General features: G+C 43.5%; 1 protein-coding gene across 3 annotated transcripts in view; it reads right to left on the bottom strand.

Annotated features, from left to right (window-relative positions):
* LOC132390295 (prosaposin-like) overlaps positions 1-19,061 on the bottom strand; it is a 55,808-nt gene that overhangs the window by 8,999 nt on the left and 27,748 nt on the right. Inside the window, exon 1 of one of the 3 annotated variants that reach the window (XR_009510850.1) lies at positions 3,002-3,299. The exons of the other annotated variants lie outside the window; for them this stretch is intronic. The gene's annotated coding sequence lies outside the window, so the exon portion shown is untranslated. Of the gene's footprint in view, positions 1-3,001; positions 3,300-19,061 lie in introns of those variants that run through there. 3 annotated transcript variants of the gene reach the window in all.

The following is a 19,061-nucleotide window of genomic DNA, read 5'->3' as shown; positions in this document are numbered from 1 at the left end:
TCTGTCTTAATTATCACTTTCATAATTTTATATGTTTCTATAAAATCCCCTCTCATTCTTCTGAATTCTAGCAACTCATTCTCTCCTCATCCTAATACCCTCACCTCTAGGATGAACCTGGTGAACATCCTCTGCACTATCTCCAAAGCCAGTATATTTTTCCTCAAATACGGAGACCAGAATTGAACGCAACACTCTTCAGCCTCAGGACTCACACTGCCAGGTTCAGGAACAGTTACTACCCCTCAACCATCAGGCTCTTGAACCGAAGGGGATAACATCAATCAACTTCATTTGCTCCATCATTGAAATATTCCCACATCCAATAGACTCACTTTCAAGGTCTGGATATTTCATACGTTCTGGATATTTATTGCTTAATTACTTATTATTATTTTTTCTTTTTTATTTGCACAGTCTTGTCTTTTGCGCACTGGTTGAACGCCAAGTTGGTGTGGTGTTTCATTGATTCTGTTATGGTTATTATGCTATAGATTTATTGAGTATGCCAACAAAGAAATGAATCACAGGGCTGTACATGGTGACATAAATGTACTTCGATTAAAAATTTACTTTGAACTTTAAAAACTTTTCCTTCACAATTTTAGAGATTTTTAATGGTTGTTGTCAAGTCCCATCCAAATTCATTATACAGAATGAGGAACTGCACATGCTGGGAATTGGTACAACACACAAACACTGGAGGAACTCAGCAGGTCAGGCAGCATTTATGAAGTTTCGGGTTGAGTTGCAGTGTTTTGTGCTTTGTTCCAGACGCGTCTCTTACAGCCATTGCTCCTCTCAGCTTGGCTGCACTTCAGTGGACTTCTTGCTTGGGTGACACTGGTTCCAGCTCGGACAGCTGACCAGTTGAATAATGTGAAGAAACTGAAACACAACTTTAAAAAAAAACAGGTGCCCACGATCATGATATTCGCAACACTAGAAAAGCTGAAAGTCTGCAGTGTTTTACTGAAGTAGTATGCTTTAAAGAGTAACATACACAAAATTCTGCAGGAACTCAGCTGGCCAGGCAGCATCCATGGGAAAGAGTACAGTCGCTGTTTCAGGCTGAGACCCTTCATCAGCTCGAAAGGGAGATTTAAACTTTTTCAGGCTTGGCATCCCTGGAAGAGACTTCGTAGTGTAGTAGTCCAATCACAAATAAGAGAAAATCTGCAGATGCTGGAATCCAATTCAGGCCGAAATGTCAACTGTTTACTCTTTTCCATGCATGCTGCCTGACCTGCTGACTTCATAGAAACATAGAAAGCCTACAGCAGAATATAAGCCCTGTGCCAAACATATCCTTACCTTAGAATTTACCTAGGGTTACTTATAGCCCTTTATTTTTCTAAGCTCCATGTATCTATCCAGGAGTCTTTTAAACAACCCCATTGTATCCGCCTCCACCACTGTCACCAGCAGCCCATTCCACACACTCACCACTCTCTGCGTGAAAAAGCTTGCCCCGACATCTCTGTACCTACTTCCAAGCACCTTAAAACTATGCCCTCTTGTGCTCGCCATTTCAGCCTTGGGGAAAAAACCTCTGACTATCCACACAATCGATGCCTCTCATCATCTTATACACCTCTATCAGTTCACCTCTCATCCTCTGTTGCTCCAAGGAGAAAAGGCCGAGTTCACTCAACCTATTCTCATAAGGCATGCCCCCAGACCAGGCAACATCCTTGTAAATCTCCTCTGCACCCTTTCTATGGCTTCCACATCCTTCCTATAATGAGGCGACCAGAACTGAGCATAGTACTCCAAGTGGGGTCTGACCAGGGGCCTATATTGCTGCAACATTACCGCTTGGTTCCTAAACTCAATCCCACGATTGATGAAGGCTAATGCACCATTTGCCTTCTTAACCACAGAGTCAACCTGCACAGCTGCTTTGAGCATCATATGGACTCAGACCCCAAGATCCCTCTGATCCTCCACACTGCCAAGAGTCTTACCATTAATACAATTAATACATTGAAATGAGGAAGAACAGTAATTACATTTTATTAATTGTGATCATTACAAAAGTCATTGGAAAAGGAAGCCAGATATGCTCCCAGCATGTTACAAAATGCATGCTTGGAAGTGGCAGCTCATTCCGTACAGTCTGGTATCGCGGGATCCACAGCATCGCGCTTAAGAAAGACCTGATCTGCATTAGGATCAGATCAACATAGATCAATTCCATAGTGTGACTGCACCAGGACCACGTGATCTAAAGACACTCTGACCTTTCTTTCACAGCCACTTTTAAAAACACCAGAATAAAATGCATCAGCCCAGACCCATCAACTCAACCTAAAACGTCCATCGTTAATTCACAGATGCTGCCCGAATCGCTGAGTTCCTCCAGCATCTGCGTGTGTTACTCTGGATTTCCAGCATCGACAGAATCTCGTGTTTAGAATAAAACGCACGACTTTCGAAATTGTATATAAACTCCAGTCAGGGTGTTATACCCTACCAATCAATATATCTCGAACACTGCAAGGTAACAGTAAATCCCGCTTCTCTTTTCAAACCACCCTCCTCCAACAATGTCAGATGGTTCACAATGACTTGCATCGTTAATGCACCAAAAAGTACACAAAAATGTCCCTCTCCTTGAGGAAGTGCACCTCTCATCTTTGTGACACAAAGGATTCTGCAGATACCGTCAATCGAGAATAACAAATAATAGAACAGAATTCCGGAGGAGTTCGGCAGGTCGGGAATAAACAGTTTACGTTTCAAGCCGAGACCCTTCCATCAAGACGGCAGATGAAATACAGATAAAAAGGTTTCTGCCAGGAAGATCTCTCACCTCTCGTGGTTAGACTGAGAGCCACTCGGCTCACAGGTGAAATCAGAAAGCCATCAATGCAGGGCGCCTGGGATTTAAATAAATCAGTGGATTGCACTCTTCGCTGTATTGCATTCCATTAACATTTCACTTTGACATATAATTATATACCAACAAATTCAACTAAACCGGCATCGGGGCGCTTACCGGAGGGAAGGAATTTAGGGATTGGGTTCATATCGGGATAAATCTGGCGAGGATGAGATGAAGCTGAATTTGACCCACACTCGGCACAATTCGGTGAGAGGATGCGGAGTTCCTTTCAAAAGAAATAGCAGAAAGACGGCGATGTTAAGCGAGTTTTACAAAGCCAGGCCGGCCCTTAGGCCGCAGTCGGAGTGCGCAGTCACTAATCGAAGCCAAGCCCGGCGCAGAAGGAGCCGGTGACCGCAGGGAATTGGGACGGGGTCGGGTGGGGCTGCCCTCCGAGCCCATCCCGCGTAAAGAACGCAAACAATATCCCAGTTGGTTGTAAACAGAGACCGACTCGGTTACACTGCTGCGGGCAAGCAGTATTAACAACCCGTGCCCTACCTGGCGAGAGACACAACACAACGAGGAGGAAGGTGAAGCCAGCCATCGCCACTTCAGTGTCGAGAGAGGAGGAACCGACACGAACAGCGACTTGCCCCGACAGCAGCCCCGCTCCCTCTCTCCTGCTTTAAACACCAAGGCTCGGCCAATGAGGAGAAGGGCGCGCCTCTTGCCGCGCCCAGCACCTTATGTCTCTCAGATTGTGCCCCCTTTCCATCTCTGCGCGATTTTCACATCTCCGTGCTGGAGTAGATTAAATGTTGAACTTGTTACTTGCATCAGACTCATGTTGCGCTGAAACAGGGCCTTCGCCGCGTCCCATGCCCGTTCTCCAAGATGCCTGTCTGAACCGGTCACAAACATAAACACACGAGATTCTGCAGATGCTGGAAATCTTCTGGCAACACCCACAAAAGGCTGGAGGGACTCAGCAGGTGAAGCTGCATTTATAGAGGGAATAAACAGTCGACTTTTCTGAACCAGACCCTTCATGTGCGTGAAGACCTCCGAGCTCCTTTAAATCGTTCCCATCTGAACCTCTGCCCTCCCCTACTCTGAGGAAAAAAACTGTGTCCATCTACCATATCCATTGCTCCTCTGTAAAGTCATCCCTCAGCCAAACTCCTCTTCCAAGGAAAAAAACACCAGATTATCCACAACTCAAGCCGCCCAGCCCTGGTACTATCCTCGCCAACCTTCTCCGAACCCTTAATGGAATGACACAGCGAAGAGTGAATCCACTGATTTATTTGAGCCCCTGGTGCCCAACATTGATGGCTTTCTAACTTCACCTGTGAGCCCAGTGGCTCTCAGTCTAAGTTTTGGTCTCTTTGAGTTTCCTGAGAATAATTTGGAGGTGCTATTACCATTAGTAACTGAAGAAAAATAATAGAACTTGGGATCTCTATACCACAGAATCACAGAATAGTCATAGCATGGGAAGAAGTCAATCAGCCCGATCTTTGTGCTGGTTTTTTGTAAGGGTATAGTAAGTAGTCCCATTCCCCCCTTCTCGCTGGAGCCGTGCTATTCTTTGCATTTAAATACACACCCAGATCCTTTTCAAACTCCACAATCGAATCTGCCCAAATCCGCTTCCATTGCCAGGCCCACAGTACAATCAAAATCCTTACTTTTTGGTTCTTTGGTCAGTCACCTGTATTTTATGTGTTTTTGTCCTTGTTCAGATTCAGATTTATTTAGCACATGTACATCAAAACATACGGCGAAATGTATTGTTTGTGTGAACTGCCTACTCATTCTGGCACCAACATAGCATGCCCATCATGCTTGGCAGAACAACACAGAACAAGCAACAAAGCAATCCTCCCTCCCTCCCACCCACACATACACATCAGTGGAAGCAGTTTCCATCAACAAACCTTCCTTTCATGATTTTAAATCCCACCATCATATTGCCTTGTCGAAAAGAGAACAGCCTCGCCTGATAATTGTAGCTCCTCATCTCTCCAATTGTCTTGATAAATCTCTTCTGTTGCCTTCCTAAAACCTTTTTATCTTTCCCAAAGTGGGAGACAACAATTTAATAGTTCATCATGACTCCATTTATAAAGCCTGGAGCAAGTTGAGAAATCATTCTCCTCAACCTGCCTTGACACTTTCAAACAAAATGCTGGTGGAACGCAGCAGGCCAGGCAGCATCTATAGGGAGAAGTGCTGTCGACGTTTTGGGCTGAGACCCTTCGTCAGGACTTGTGAGTTATGACGAAGGGTCTCGGCCTGAAATGTCGACAGCACTTCTCCCTACAGATGCTGCCTGGCCTGCTGCATTCCACCAGCACTTTTTGTGTGTGTTGCTTGAATTTCCAGCATCTGCAGATTTCCTCGTGTTTGACACTTTCAAAGATCTCTGAATATATACCTCCATTCCTCTCTTCTTGTACTTCTTTGCAAAGTAATCCCTCCAGGTTATAATCTTTCTTCTTATTATTTTGAAACATTTCATACATCTCAGTATTAAACCTAACTGCAATTTACTCATTTCTATTAGTTGGAGTCTGACAAGATTTGGAATATCATCAAAGACTCTTTACAAATTTCTATAGGTGTATGGTGAAGGGCATTCTGACTGGTTGCATCAGAGGCTGGTAAGAAGGCTCTAACGCTAACAGCTTCTATCCTCCTGTTATCAAACTCTTGTACAATAACAAACAAGTGAGAATCTGCAGATGCTGGTGATCCAAAGTAACACACACATGGTGGAGGAACTCAGCAGGCCATGCAGCATCTGTGAAAAACAGTAAACAGTCGGCATTTCAGGCTGAGAACCCTTCTTCAGGACTGTTCAATAAGATGGATTCTTGACCTCACAACCTACTTTGTTATGATCTTGCACCTTACTGTTTACCTGCACTGTGTCGTACCCGCACTACATTCGCTCAGTGAGTATGCAGGTGAACTGTACTGCCTGCTGCTGTTTCTGCATGGATCTACATGAATTAAATCCCTGGCTGATCTGACCGTAACTTCATCGCCACGCCCCTATCTAACAAGTGGAATGTTTCAGTCCCTTGGTTATCAAGAATCTAACTATCTCTGCCTTAAAAATAGACTCTACATCCATTGCCCCTTAAGGAAGAGAGAAAAGGATTCTTCTGAGAAAAGAGTCTCCAGCTTTTTGTGTGTGTTGACTCATCTCCTCTCCACCTTAAATGGGTAACCCATGATTTTAAATAGACTGAATTGTCTCTCCTTCAAGAGAAAATGCCTTCTCCATATCCACCTCAAGACTCCTCAGGATCGTATACATTTCAATAACATTACCTCTTGTTCTTCTGAACTGTGGCAAATACAAACTTAGGCTGACCAAATTTCCATTTTAAGACAACTACTTCTAACACTTTAGCATCTTTCTGTACATGAGACCAATGCTGTACATATTCCAGACATGTCTCACCAATGCTCTGTACAACTGAAGCCTAACATCCTTACTTTTGTGCTCTATTCCCCTAGTAATAAAGACTGCCTCTGTTGGGTTTCCTATTGCTTACTGTTGTAGAATAGCCTTTTGCAAATCATCCACTTTACCTTTATTTGTTCAAATTACATTCTCTCTTATATAATTTTAGTTTAATTTATATACATTCAGTGGGCACTTTATTAGGTACCTAATAAAGTAACTATTGAGTGTATGTTCAAGGTCTTCTGCTGCGGCAGTTCATCCACTTTAAATTTCGATGTGTTGAGTGTTCAGAGATGCTTTTTTACACACCACTGTTGTAACGCCTGGTTAATTGAGTGTGGTGAACTATGTGCCTGTCGGGACACGCCCCTGCTGACTGCTCCTGTGGCTCCTCCCACAGGCCCCTGTATAAAGGAGATCTGCAGCCTGACGCTCGGCCTCAGTCTCCAAGACCTTGTATGAGAGACACTCACTCCTGGTTCCTTCTTCCAGTCAATAAAAGCCGATATCTCGCCTACGTCTCAGTGTGAGTTATTGATGGTGCATCATTGAGTTACTGTCGCCTTCCTGTCAGCTTGAAATAGTCTGCCCATTCTCTAAACACAAAGTACACTGCAGATGCTGGGGTCAAAGCAAAATGTCCAACAAGCTGGAGGAACTCAGCAGGTCGGACAGCATCTGTAGAAACGAGCAGTCAACGTTTCGGGCTGCCCAAAACGTTGACTGCTCGTTTCCACGGATACTGCCCGACCTGCTGAGTTCCTCCAGCTTGTTGTAAGCACTGGCCATACTCTGTTGTGAGTGAAAATCCTGGAGATCATAAGACATAGTAGCAGAATTAGGCCATTCAGCCCATCGAGTCTGCTCTGCCATTCAATCACAGCTGATCCCAGATTCCACTCAACCCCATACACCTGCCTTCTCACCATAGCCTTTGATGCCCTGGCCAATCAGGAAACTATCAACTTTTGCTTTAAATATACCCATGGACTTGGCCTCCTCAGCTATATGTGGCAGAGCATTTCACAGATTCACTACTCTCTGGCTAAAAAAAAAAATCCTCCTTACCTCTGTTTTAAAAAGTTGCCCCTAGTTCTGGACACCCCCAACATAGGAAACATCCTCTCCACATCCACCCCATCTAGTCTTTTCGACATTCAACAGATTTCAGTGAGATCCGCATGCAGTCTTCTAAATTATAGAGAGTACAGGCCCAAAGCTGCCAAACGCTCCTCATATATTAACCCCTTCATTTCCAGAATCATCCTTGTGACCTGTCTCTGGAACCTCTCCAATGACAACACATCCTTTCTGCGTTATGGGCACCAAAACTGTTAACAATACTCCAGGTGCAGCCTGACTAGTGTCTTATAAAACCTCAGTATTTTCTCCTTGCTTTTCCTTGATCAGCCATATCTGAGATACTCAAACCAGCCTGTCAGGAGCCAACAATCACTCCACAGTCAAAGTCACATATATCACATTGGTTGTCCATTCTGAAATAAATAAAGTGGTCACTGAGTATATAATTCATGTCTTTGTTGTGAACGTTGTCTATCTGATACCTGTGATGCTGCTGGAAGTAAGTTTTTCACAGCACCTATGCTGTACGTATGATAAGAGATTTGACTTTGACACCTAGACCCCTCTGCATCTCAGAGCTCTGCAACCTCCTACCACTTAGATAATATTCGTTCTTTTGAATTACTCTTATCAAAATTTCCCACCTTCCTCCTTTATACTCCATTTTCCAGGTCTTTGACCAGTTAACTATAGTTAGGAGAGCAGAAAGGAGATTCTGTGTAAAAGGCACCGGATGGTATGTTGCCTCCCAAGTGTCAGGGTCAGGGATGTCTTGGACCGGGTCCACAGCATTCTAAAGGGGGAGGGTGAGTACCAGAAAGGGTAGGGTAATGTAGCTGGTGGAAATGTATGTAAGTCATAACCACCAGCATTTGAGTAGGGGTTCACTTTGAGGCTAGTTTGACGCGATGATGTAGTTACATGAAGTTGGGTTACTGTGTAGTTTTTAGTTTTTGGAGCACAAAAAATGAGTTGTTGTGGCTTTTCATCTGCGAAAACCTACACTCGTGACCCTGATGCTCTAGGACAAATCCAGAGTTATTGAACATGCCGGCCCACTACTGGGGTTTTGGGAATGGAATACCATTGCTTGGTTTGTACAAGCCGAGGCCCAATTCGCACTGCGAGAAATATCCGCTGACAACACCAAATAATTCTGTGTGGTAGCATCCCTCAGCAACTCCATGGCTGTGAGAGTGGTGAGTCTACTAGAACACCTGCCTGGACACAATAAATACCAATCGCTAAAACTCACCTATGAGACCAAAAGATATAAGAGCAGATGTAGGCAATCCGGCCCATTGAGTCTGCTTCGCCATTCAATCATGGGCTGATTCAATTCTTCCAGTCATCCCCACTCCTTTTACAGACTTTTGGACTATCAGAGTCTGAGCATGCCAAATGGTTGCTCTCTTTGCCTGACCTTGGTGACGCTAAATCGTCAGAACTAATGGACCACATGTTGTCTCTCCTGGGAAATCACCATCCTTGTTTTGTTTTTAAACAACTCTTCATGCAGCAAATGCCTGATCAAGTCTGCATTGCCCTCACTAATTTTTTTTATTAAGTGCAATCATGAACAACAGCCAGATCAAGTCAACTAGTTCCCAAAGAGATCTCTGATAGGCCGATCAGAATAGCTGATAGTCTACGTTCAGCCAGGCAGAGAGGCATAGTTCCTCCTCCTTTTCCTGCCTCAATAAACTCAGTCAGTAAGGCCTCCAAACAAACCCAGGTCTGTGTTTTTACCACACTTGCTTTGGTACAAACACTAGGAAGTGCCAACCACCCTGCAACTTTGACAGTGCCAGCACATTGGGACATGAGAGATTGGTGAAATCTGTGAGTTCCAGCTGCCAGGGATGTTCACTTTACATTATGGACACCCTTTCAGGGTGATGCTTCCTGTGTGACACAGGTGCTCAAGTGAGGATGCTGCTGGCATGGCTTATTGATAAGAAGACAACGAGCGATGAAACCTTGCTGGAGGCTGCCAACAGCAACAGGATCCAGACTTACGGGACCCCGAGATGACGCTCTGTTTCAGTGAGCAACCTAAGACATGGGACCTCGTTCTGGCTAAAGTGGCTAGACATCTGCTTGGTGCAGATTTCCTGGATGCCCAAGGACTGTGAGTCGATCTTAAGAAATGCCGGCTTGTGGATGTCAAGGACTTTGGGTCATTACCTTGATTTCCAGTATGTCTGCGACAATGACTCTGTCAAGCACATGCAGCACTGCATGTGAGTTTACTCAACTACTAGGTGAATTCCTACACCTCACCAAGCCCACATTCTCCACGACAGTCACAAAACAAAGTGTTGAGCACCAGATTTCCACAACTGGCCCAGCAATCCATGCCCGTCCTCCTAGAAAACCTGGCAACCATGAAGGGCGAGTTTGCCAACATGGAAAGACTTGACACTGTACGCCGATTGAAACAGCCCCTGGGCTTTGCCCCTACATTTGGTCCCTAAGCCCAGTAGTGGTTGCTGCCCATGTGGCAATTACCGACACCTTAATGAGGTTACCACTCCCCTCCTCCCGATCACTACCTGCTCCCATGCATCCAAGACTTTTCGGCACGTTTAGCTCGGAAATTGATTTTTTCCAAAGTCAATTTAGTTAGTGGTTACTACCAGGTACCTGTGTGCTTGGAGGACATTCCCAAGATGGTTGTGATAACCCTGTTTCGCTTCTTTCAGTTTCTGTGCATGCCGTTTGGACTGAACAATGTAGCACAGACTTTCCAACAGCTGATGGACTCTATTAAAAGACTTAGACTTTCTCCTTGACATACTTGCCACCAGTGCTTTCAAATCCGAACACTTATCTCATCTCCGCACACTTTTCAAGCGCTTAAGCCATCACGAGTTGATTATTAACCCTGCTAAATGCCAGTTTGGGTCGTCAACCACTGACTTTCTCCGCCATCCCTTCTCTGCAGAAGATGTGAAATCCCCTATTATGGATTTCCTACCAGCCTGCACTACTAGAAAATGACAAGAACTTTAGGTGTGATGAATTTCTATCACCTCTTCATTCTGTGAGCTGAATTTACACTCCCCCCCGTGTAGTACGCTTAAAGGTGATACTCCTAATCACGTGTTGTCTGGTCAGCAGACGTGATCAGGGCATCTGATGATACCAAACAAGCTCTTTCCAACCCGACCCTACTGGCTTCCCAATGCACCCACAGCCATTACTACTGATGCTTCAGATTATGCTGTGGGTGCTGTGCGTGAACAGTTGGTCAAAGGTGTGTGGCAGCTGCTCGCCTTCTTCAGCTGGCAGCTCCGCCTCCAACCCCCCCCCCCACTGAAAGGAAGTACTGATGTACTGATCCTCTGACCGTGAGCTTCTCAGTCTCTATCAGGCCATCATTGTTTTCTTCTAGAAGGTCGCCATTTCACAGTGTTCGTTGACCACAAACCCCTTGTGCACATGATAACTAGAATATCAAACCCTTGGTCTGCACAGCAACTATGCCACCTGGCCTACGTATCAGAGTTCATAAATGAAATACAACAAATCAAGGGGAAAATTAATGCCATGGCTGGTTGGTTCTTATGGCCAGCTGTTGAGGCCGTACACATTGAGGTTGACTATGCCAGCATGGCAGTTACCAAGCTACTGACTCAAGCCCAGGCTTACCAAACAGCAGTCATGGGCCTGCGGTTAGCTGACATTAGGTTCACTTGTACTATTGTGGCTTTTCTTTAGCTTTGTGACCAAAATTCTACACTCTACCCAGGCTAATTAATGCTGTATACAGTTTCAGCATATCTTAAAAAATATATATTTATTTGTAAATTGGGATCTGAGTGCACCACCCAGGCACCCTGCAAGGTCAGAGATTATTGCCTGTCACTCACAGTCTCTGACACAGTGGTGGTAAGCTGACACCTTGAACTGCTACTGTTCTTTTGGCAAAAGTACTCCCACAGTGCTGGAGGGTGGAAGTTCCAAGACTGCAACCAGCAACAATGAGGGACTGGCTGAGGCATGGCAAAAGCATTATTTATTTTCCGGCAATGAGTCAGATTGGATTTGCCCTGCTTTTCATGTGGATGCCTGAGGAATTTTCCACACTGTCAGGTGGATGCTAGTGTTGTAACTGTACTGGAATGGTTTAGCTGGAGATATAACGTCGCTCTGGAGCACGGGTCTTCCGTGTTCAGTTCTACAGCTCGGGAAGGTGCTCATTTTTGTAGCCTTTGCCCTGTCCAGTTCTCTGAGCTATTTTCCTGTTCTATAGGAAAATAACATGATTAAAGAAGGCATTTTGTTTGTTGCTTTCCCCTTTTAGCTGAGAGGTGGACTAGAAGAGCAGGTAAGTTATTTTGGGACATTACCTTGACTGTATACAGTTCTGTTTAGTAGAGTAATGGAGGGGATGAAGAGGAATTTTGCTAAGACTATAGAAAATTCAGCTGTGAGAAAGATTGATTGGGAATAGAGGTGTATAAAAATCTGTTGAACTAAAGGAAGACCATATTTCCTTTAGTGTAAGGGTGATAAACACCAGAGGACAGAGATTTATGTAATTGGAGGAAGTATTTAGAGCAAAGGTGAGGAAACCTTTTTCACATAGAGAATAGTAGAGTCTGGAACTTATTGACCCGATAGATAACAAGTGCAAAAAGCCATAAGACATAGGAGCAAAATTAGGCCATTCGGCCCTTCAAATCTGATCACCATTTCATTATGACTGATCCATTTCCCTCTTAACCCTATTCTCCTGCTTTCTCCCCATAACCTTTCATGCCCTAATTAATCAGGAACCTATCAACTTGCACCTTAAATGACCCACTGACCTGCCCCCACAGCCACCTGTGACAAAGAATCCCACTGATTTACCACCCTCTGACTAAAGAAATTCCTCATCTCAGTTCTAAATGGACGTCCCTCTTTTTGAGGCTGTGGCCTGTGGTCCTGGACCATTCCTCCCCCTCCCCCCAAAAGAAACATCCTCTTAAAATCCATTCTCCCTAGGCCTGTTAACATACGATGGGTTTCAATGAGATCTCCCCTCATTCTTCAAAATTCCAACAAGTACCAGCCCAATATCTTCGATTGATACTCATATGATAAGCCTTTCATTTTTAGAATCATTTTCGTGAACTTGCTCTGAACACTCTCCAGTGTCAACGCATTCTTTCTTCATCCTTCTAGTCCTCTTGAAATGATTTTGCCTTCTTCACCCATTCAACATCCAAATGAACCTTCAGGGAACCCTGCAAGAGGACTCCCAAATCCCTTTGCACCTTGGATTTTTGAATTTTCTCCTCATTTAGAAAATAGTCTATGTTTTTATTCCTTCTACCACAGTGCATAATCATAAAATTCCCAACGTTGTATCCCATCTGCCACCTTTTTGCCCATTCTCCTAATCTGCCAAAGTCCTTCTGTGGCCTCTCTGCTTCCTCATCATTACCTGCCCCTCCACCTATCTTTATATTGCTTGCAAATTTGGCTACAAAGCCATCTACTTCATCATCACAGACCCCTGTGGGACACCACTAGTCACCGGCAGCCAACCAGAAAAAGCCCCCTTTATTCCCACTGTTTGCCTCCTGCCAATCAGCCAATACACTATCCATGCTAGTATCTCTCCTGTATTACCCTGGGCTCTTATCTTGTTTAGCAGCTTCATGTGCACCACCTTGTCAAAGGCCTTTTTAAAATCCAAGTGCAAAACATCCACCGATTTTCCCGTTGTCTATCCTGCTTGTTTGTTCTTCATTGAATTCTATCAGATTTGTCAGGCAACATTTCAACTTCAGGAAATCACGCTGACTTTGGCCTAATTTGTCATGTGCCTCCAAATACCCCCAAACCGTATCCTCAACAATTTACTCCCAACATCTTCCCAATCACTGAGGTCAGGCTAACAGGCCTATAATTTCCTTTCTTCTGATTCCCTTCCCTTCTTGAAGAATGGAGTGACATCTTCAATTTTTCAGTCCCCCTGAACCATGCCAGACTCTTATTGATTCTTGGAAGATCATTTCTAATGCTACTATAATCTCTTCAGCTACCTCTTTTAGAACTCTGGGATGTAGTCCATTGTGTCCAGGTGACTTATCTATCTTCAGACCTTTCAGTTTCCCGAGCATTATTCCCTAGTAATAGCAACTCCACTCACTTTTCCCCTTGACATTCTCAAACCTCTGGCATCTTACTAATGCCTTCCAGTGAAGAATGTTGCAAAATACTCATTCAGTTTGCCATTTTTTGTCCCTCATTGCCACCTGTCCAGCAGAATTTTGCAGCTATCCAATATCTACTCTCTCCTCTATCTTATTCTTTATATATCTGGAAAAAAGCTTTTGGTGCATTTTTGTTATTATTAGCTAACTTACATTCATATTTCATCTCCCCCCATGTTTTTTTTAGTTGCCTCTGTTGTTTTTTAAAAGTCCCAATTCTCTATCTTCCAACTAATTTCTACTCAATTATATGCCCTCTCTCTTGATTTTATGTTGGTTTTGACTTGCCTTGTCAGCCACGGTTGCATCACCTGCCATTAGAATACTTCCTGTTCTTTGGGATGTATTTATCCTGTGCCTTCTGATTTGCTCTCAGAAACCCCTGCCACTGCTGCTCTGCCGTCATCCCTGCTGGTGTCCCCTTCCAATCAACTTTGGCCAGCTGCTTTCTCATGCATCTGTAATTCTCTTTACTCCACTGCAATACTGATACATCAGATTTCAGCTTCTTCCTCTCAAATTACAGGGTGAATTCTATCATATTATGATCACTGTTACTTTAGAGTTCCTTATCTTAAGCTCCCTAATCAAATCCAGTTCATTACACAACATCGTTCAGAATTGCTGATTCCCTAGGGAACTCAATCATAAGCTGCTCCAAAAAGCCATTTTGGAGGCACTCCACAAATTGGGATTCTCTTGGGATTCAGCATCAGCTTTATTTTCCCAATCTATCTGCATATTGAAATCCCCCATGACTATCATAAAATTGCCTTTTTGACATGCTTTTTCTATCTTCTGCTGTAATTTGTAGACCAAATTCTGGCTACTTTTCGGAGGCCTATAAATAACTCCCTCAGCCCTATCGTTCTTACCCTTGCAGTTACTTAACTCTACCCCAAAGGATTCTACATCTTCTAATCCTATGTCTCCTCTTTCTAAAGATTTGATTTGATTTTTTACCAGCAGAGCTACTCCTCTTTCCCTGCCTACCTGCATGTCCTTTTGATAGATTCTAAATTCCATATCCTTGGATATTAGGCTTCCAACCACAACCTTCTTTCAGCCATAATTCTCTGATACCTACAGCATCATACCTGCCAATCATTAACTGCACTAAAAGATCATCTGTCTTATTCCATATCTTGTGTGCATTCAAACGTAACACCTTCAGTCCTGTAATTGTCGCTTTTCCATTTTGTCCGTTACACTGCAACCCATCCCACAGACTGCAATTTTGCTCTATCATCTGCCTGTCCTTCCTGATAGTCTCACTATACACAACCTCTGCTTGTAAACTAACATCTCTGTCCTCAGCCCTATCACTCCAGTTCCCATCCCCTTGTCAAATTGGTTATAACCCACCCTATCAGCTCTAGCAAACCTGCCCACAAGAATATTGGTTCAGATGTAGCCCATCCCTTTTGTACAGATCAGACCTTTCTCAGAAGAAATCCCAATAATCCACAAGCCTAAAAGCTTTTTCCCTGTAACCCTTGGCACAGGGAAATCAAGAATCTATCCATCTCTGCTTAAAATATACCCAATGACTTGGCCTCTGTAGCCACCAGTGACAATTAATTCCACAGATTCACCGCCCTCTGGCTACAGAAATTCCTGTCATAGAGGGTCTTTGAAGAAATGAGATGTGCGTGGTTATGTTGGGAGGTTCATCATCAATGAACATGACAGTAATAGCTTGATAATGTGTTATAACTTTTTTATGTGTTTCTTTTTTGATTTCCAGTCCAAGTTTTATTTTCATATTACTTACCTCAAGATCTGTACTGGTTGGTCTGAGTGTGTAAACTGGGAAATACTGCAGTTAATTGTTTGACCTGACACATGATACTATGTGCAATTTTTGCTTACGTAAGTAACTTCCTTGCAGATTATGCTGCTTCCAACTTTTTGTGCACTCCTGTCAGGGTACAGGGAAGTGGTACGAGCGGCAAGATTTACAAGTAATTGACATCTTGCTACAAATGATTACTTTATTTGAGGCTTCAGGACTGAAGAAGAGTCTTGGCCTGAAACATTGACTGTTTGTTTATTTCCATAAATGCTGCCTGGCAATGTGTGTGCGTTGCTTCTTCCCATTATTTCTCTCAAGGGTGAGGGTGAGCATTCAGAAGTGTTGGTACATATTGTTAGCAATGATATAGGTATACGTGGTGAGGAGGTAGCGAAGAGAGATTTTAGGAAGTTAGGCAGAAAGCTGAGAAACAGGACCTCTAAAGAAGTAATCTCTGGATTGCTGCCTTTGCCAGTGAGGGTCAGAATTGGATGATTTGGCAGGTGGATGCATGGGTGAGGAACTGGTGCATTCAGATTGATGTCTAATTGGAATCTCATCTGGGCATGGCATGACCCATACAAACGGGGAGACTGAACTTAAGGGGGATCAATATCCTTGTGGGCAGGTTGACTTCAGTTGATTGAGTGGATTTAAACTCATTTGGCAGTGCAACTGGAACTGGAGTGATCGTGCTGAAGATGAGGTAGTTGGTTTACAAACAGAGGCAGTGTGTAGTCAGACTCCGAGCAAGGTGAGGCTGATGAAGGGGCAAAATTTCAGTCAACAGGATGAGTTGCAATGTGAAAGGTGAAGAAAATTGACAGACATTGTATCGAAATGATAGCCAGGAAGGCAGACAGGGTGGCGTGGCTCTATTTGTAAAAAATAAAATTATATCATTAGAAAGAGGTGATCAGGGGTCAGAAGGTGTTGAATCATTGTGGATAGAGCTAAGGAACTGCAGGGGTAAAAGATTCTGATGCTAGTTATATACAGACTCCCAATCAGTAGTAAGGATGTGGTCTACAAATTACAATGGGAGATAGAGACTGCATGCCAAAAGGGCAATGTTGCAATAGTCACGGGTGATTTCAATATGCAGGGAGATCGGGAAAATCAGGTTGGTGCTGGATTCCAAGTGGGGGAATTTCTAGAATGCCTCCGAGATGGTTTTTTAGAGCAGCTCATGGTTGGGCCCAATAGGGGATCAGTTATTCTGGATTGGGTGTTGTGCAGTGAACCAGAATTGATTAGAGAGATTAGATTAAAAGAGCCCTTAGGGGCAAGTGATAATAATATAATTGAATTCACCCTGAAACTTGAGAAGGAGAAGGTAAAGTCAGATGCATCAGTATTATAGTGGAGTAAAGGAAATTACAGAGGCATGAGAGAGGAGTTGCCAGAATTGATTGGCAGGGATGACACCAGAGAGCAGGAATTTCTGGAAACATTTTGGAAGGCACAGGATAATTACACCCCAAAGAGGAAGAAGTATTCTAAAGGCAAGATGACACAACCATGACTAACAAGGGACATCAAAGCCAACATAAAAGGCAAAGAAAGGACATATAATAGAATAAACATTAGTGGGAAGTTAGAGGACTAGGAAGCTTTTAAATACTAACAGAAGGTATTAAGAAGATAAAGATGGAAAATGAAAGTAAGCTAGCGAATAATATTATCGAGCATACAAAAAGTTTCCTCAGATACTTAAAGTATAAAGGAGAGGTGGGAGTGGATATTGGACCGGTGGAAAATGATGCTGAAGAGGTAGTAATGGGGGACAAGGATGAATTGAATAAGTATTTTGCATCAGTCTTTTCTCTGGAAGACACTTGCAGTACAGTGGAAGTTCCAGGCATTGGGGGCATGAAGGGTGTGTAGTTACAAAAGCTAGAGAGAAGTTTCTTGGGAAACCGAAAGGTCTGAATGTAGATAAATCACCTGGACCAGATAGTGCACACCCCAGGGTTCTCAAAGACATGGGTGAAGAGATTGTGGAGGCATTAGTAATGATTTTTCAAGAATCACTAGATTCTGAAATTGTTTTGGAAGACTGGAAAATGGTAAATGTCACTCCACCCTTCAAGAGAGAGAGGCAGAAGAAAGGAAATTATAGGCCAGTTAGCCTGACCTCAGTGGTTGGGAGATGTTGGAGTCGATTGTTAAAGATGAGGTTTTTGGGGTACTTGGATTCACATGATAAATTAGACCATAGTCAGCATGGATTCCTCAAGGAAAAATCTGTTGGAATTCTTCAAAAAAATAACAAGCAGGATAGACAAAAGGAGAATTGAATGATATGTACTTGGATTTTTAGCAGGCCTTTGACAAGGTACCATACATAAGGCTGCTTAACAAGATAAGAGCCCATAGAATTACAGGGAAGATTCTAGTATGGATAAAGCAGTGGCTGATTGGCAGGAGGCAAAGAGTTGAAATAAAGGGAGCCTTTTCTGATTTGATGCTGTTGACTAGTGATGTTCCACAGGAGTTAGTGTGTGGACCCGATTCTTTTTATGTTATATGTCAGTGATTTGGATGATGGAATTGATGACTTTGTTGTAAACTTGGAGGGGAAGGTAGTGTTGAGGAAGTAGAGAGGCTAAGAAGGACTTCGACATATTAGAAAAATGGGCAAAGAAGTGGCAGATGGAATATTGTGTCGGGAAGTATATGGTCATGAAATTTGGTAGAAGAAATGAAAGGACAGTATTTCCTCAGTGGAGAGAAAATTTAAAAATCAGAGGTGCAAAGGGACTTGGGGGCCCTTCTGCAGAATTCCCTAAAGGTTAATTTGCAGGTTGAGTCTGTGGTGAGGAAGGCAATTGCAACGTTAGCATTCATTTCAAGAGGACTAGAATATAAAAGCAAGGATATGACATTAATTCTTTCTTAAGCACTGGTGAGGCCTCACTTAGAGTATTGTGAACAGTTCTGGGCCCCATTTCTTAGAAAGGATGTGTTGAAACTGAAGAGGGTTCAAAGGAGGTTCATGAAAATGATTCCAGGATTAAACGGCTCGTCAATGAAAAGTGTTTGATGGTTCTGGGCCAGTATTCACTGGAACTCAGAAGAATGAGGAGTGTTCTCATTGAAACCTATCGAATGTTGAAAGTCTTTGATAGAGTGGTTGTGGAGTGGGTGTTTCCTATGGTGGTAAAGCCTAGGACCAGAGGACAAGGAATAGAACGGAGGTGAAAAGTAACTACATTAGCCAGACAGAGGTGAATCTCTGGAATTCATTGCCACTGTCAGCTATGGAGGCCAAGTCTTTAAAGTATATTTAAGGCAGAGGTTGATAGATTCTTGATTAGTCAGGGCAGGAAGGGGTAAGTGGGGAAGGCAGGAGATTGAGGCTGAGGAAGAATGGATCAGCCATGATGAAATGGCACAGCAGATTCGATGGGCCAATTGGCCTGATTTCTTATAGTCTTGTGATTTACCTGGTTCCTTGCATAAACCTGAAAACAAACAAATCTTTGGGGTGGAAAAGCATGATGCTGCTGCTCAGGTGCATAGTTCACGATCAGAATCAGAATTATTATCACTGACATATGTCATGAAATTTGTTGCTTTGTGGCAGCAGCACAGTGTGATACATTAAAAAAACAGAAATTACAGGGAGAATCAGCTGACACATGATTATCGCAGCCT

The sequence above is a fragment of the Hypanus sabinus genome, unplaced genomic scaffold, assembly GCF_030144855.1.
Source record: "Hypanus sabinus isolate sHypSab1 unplaced genomic scaffold, sHypSab1.hap1 scaffold_836, whole genome shotgun sequence".
Taxonomy (NCBI): domain Eukaryota; kingdom Metazoa; phylum Chordata; class Chondrichthyes; order Myliobatiformes; family Dasyatidae; genus Hypanus; species Hypanus sabinus.
The sequence above is the reverse complement of the archived record's forward strand: the minus strand, read 5'-3'. Positions and strand labels throughout refer to the sequence as shown.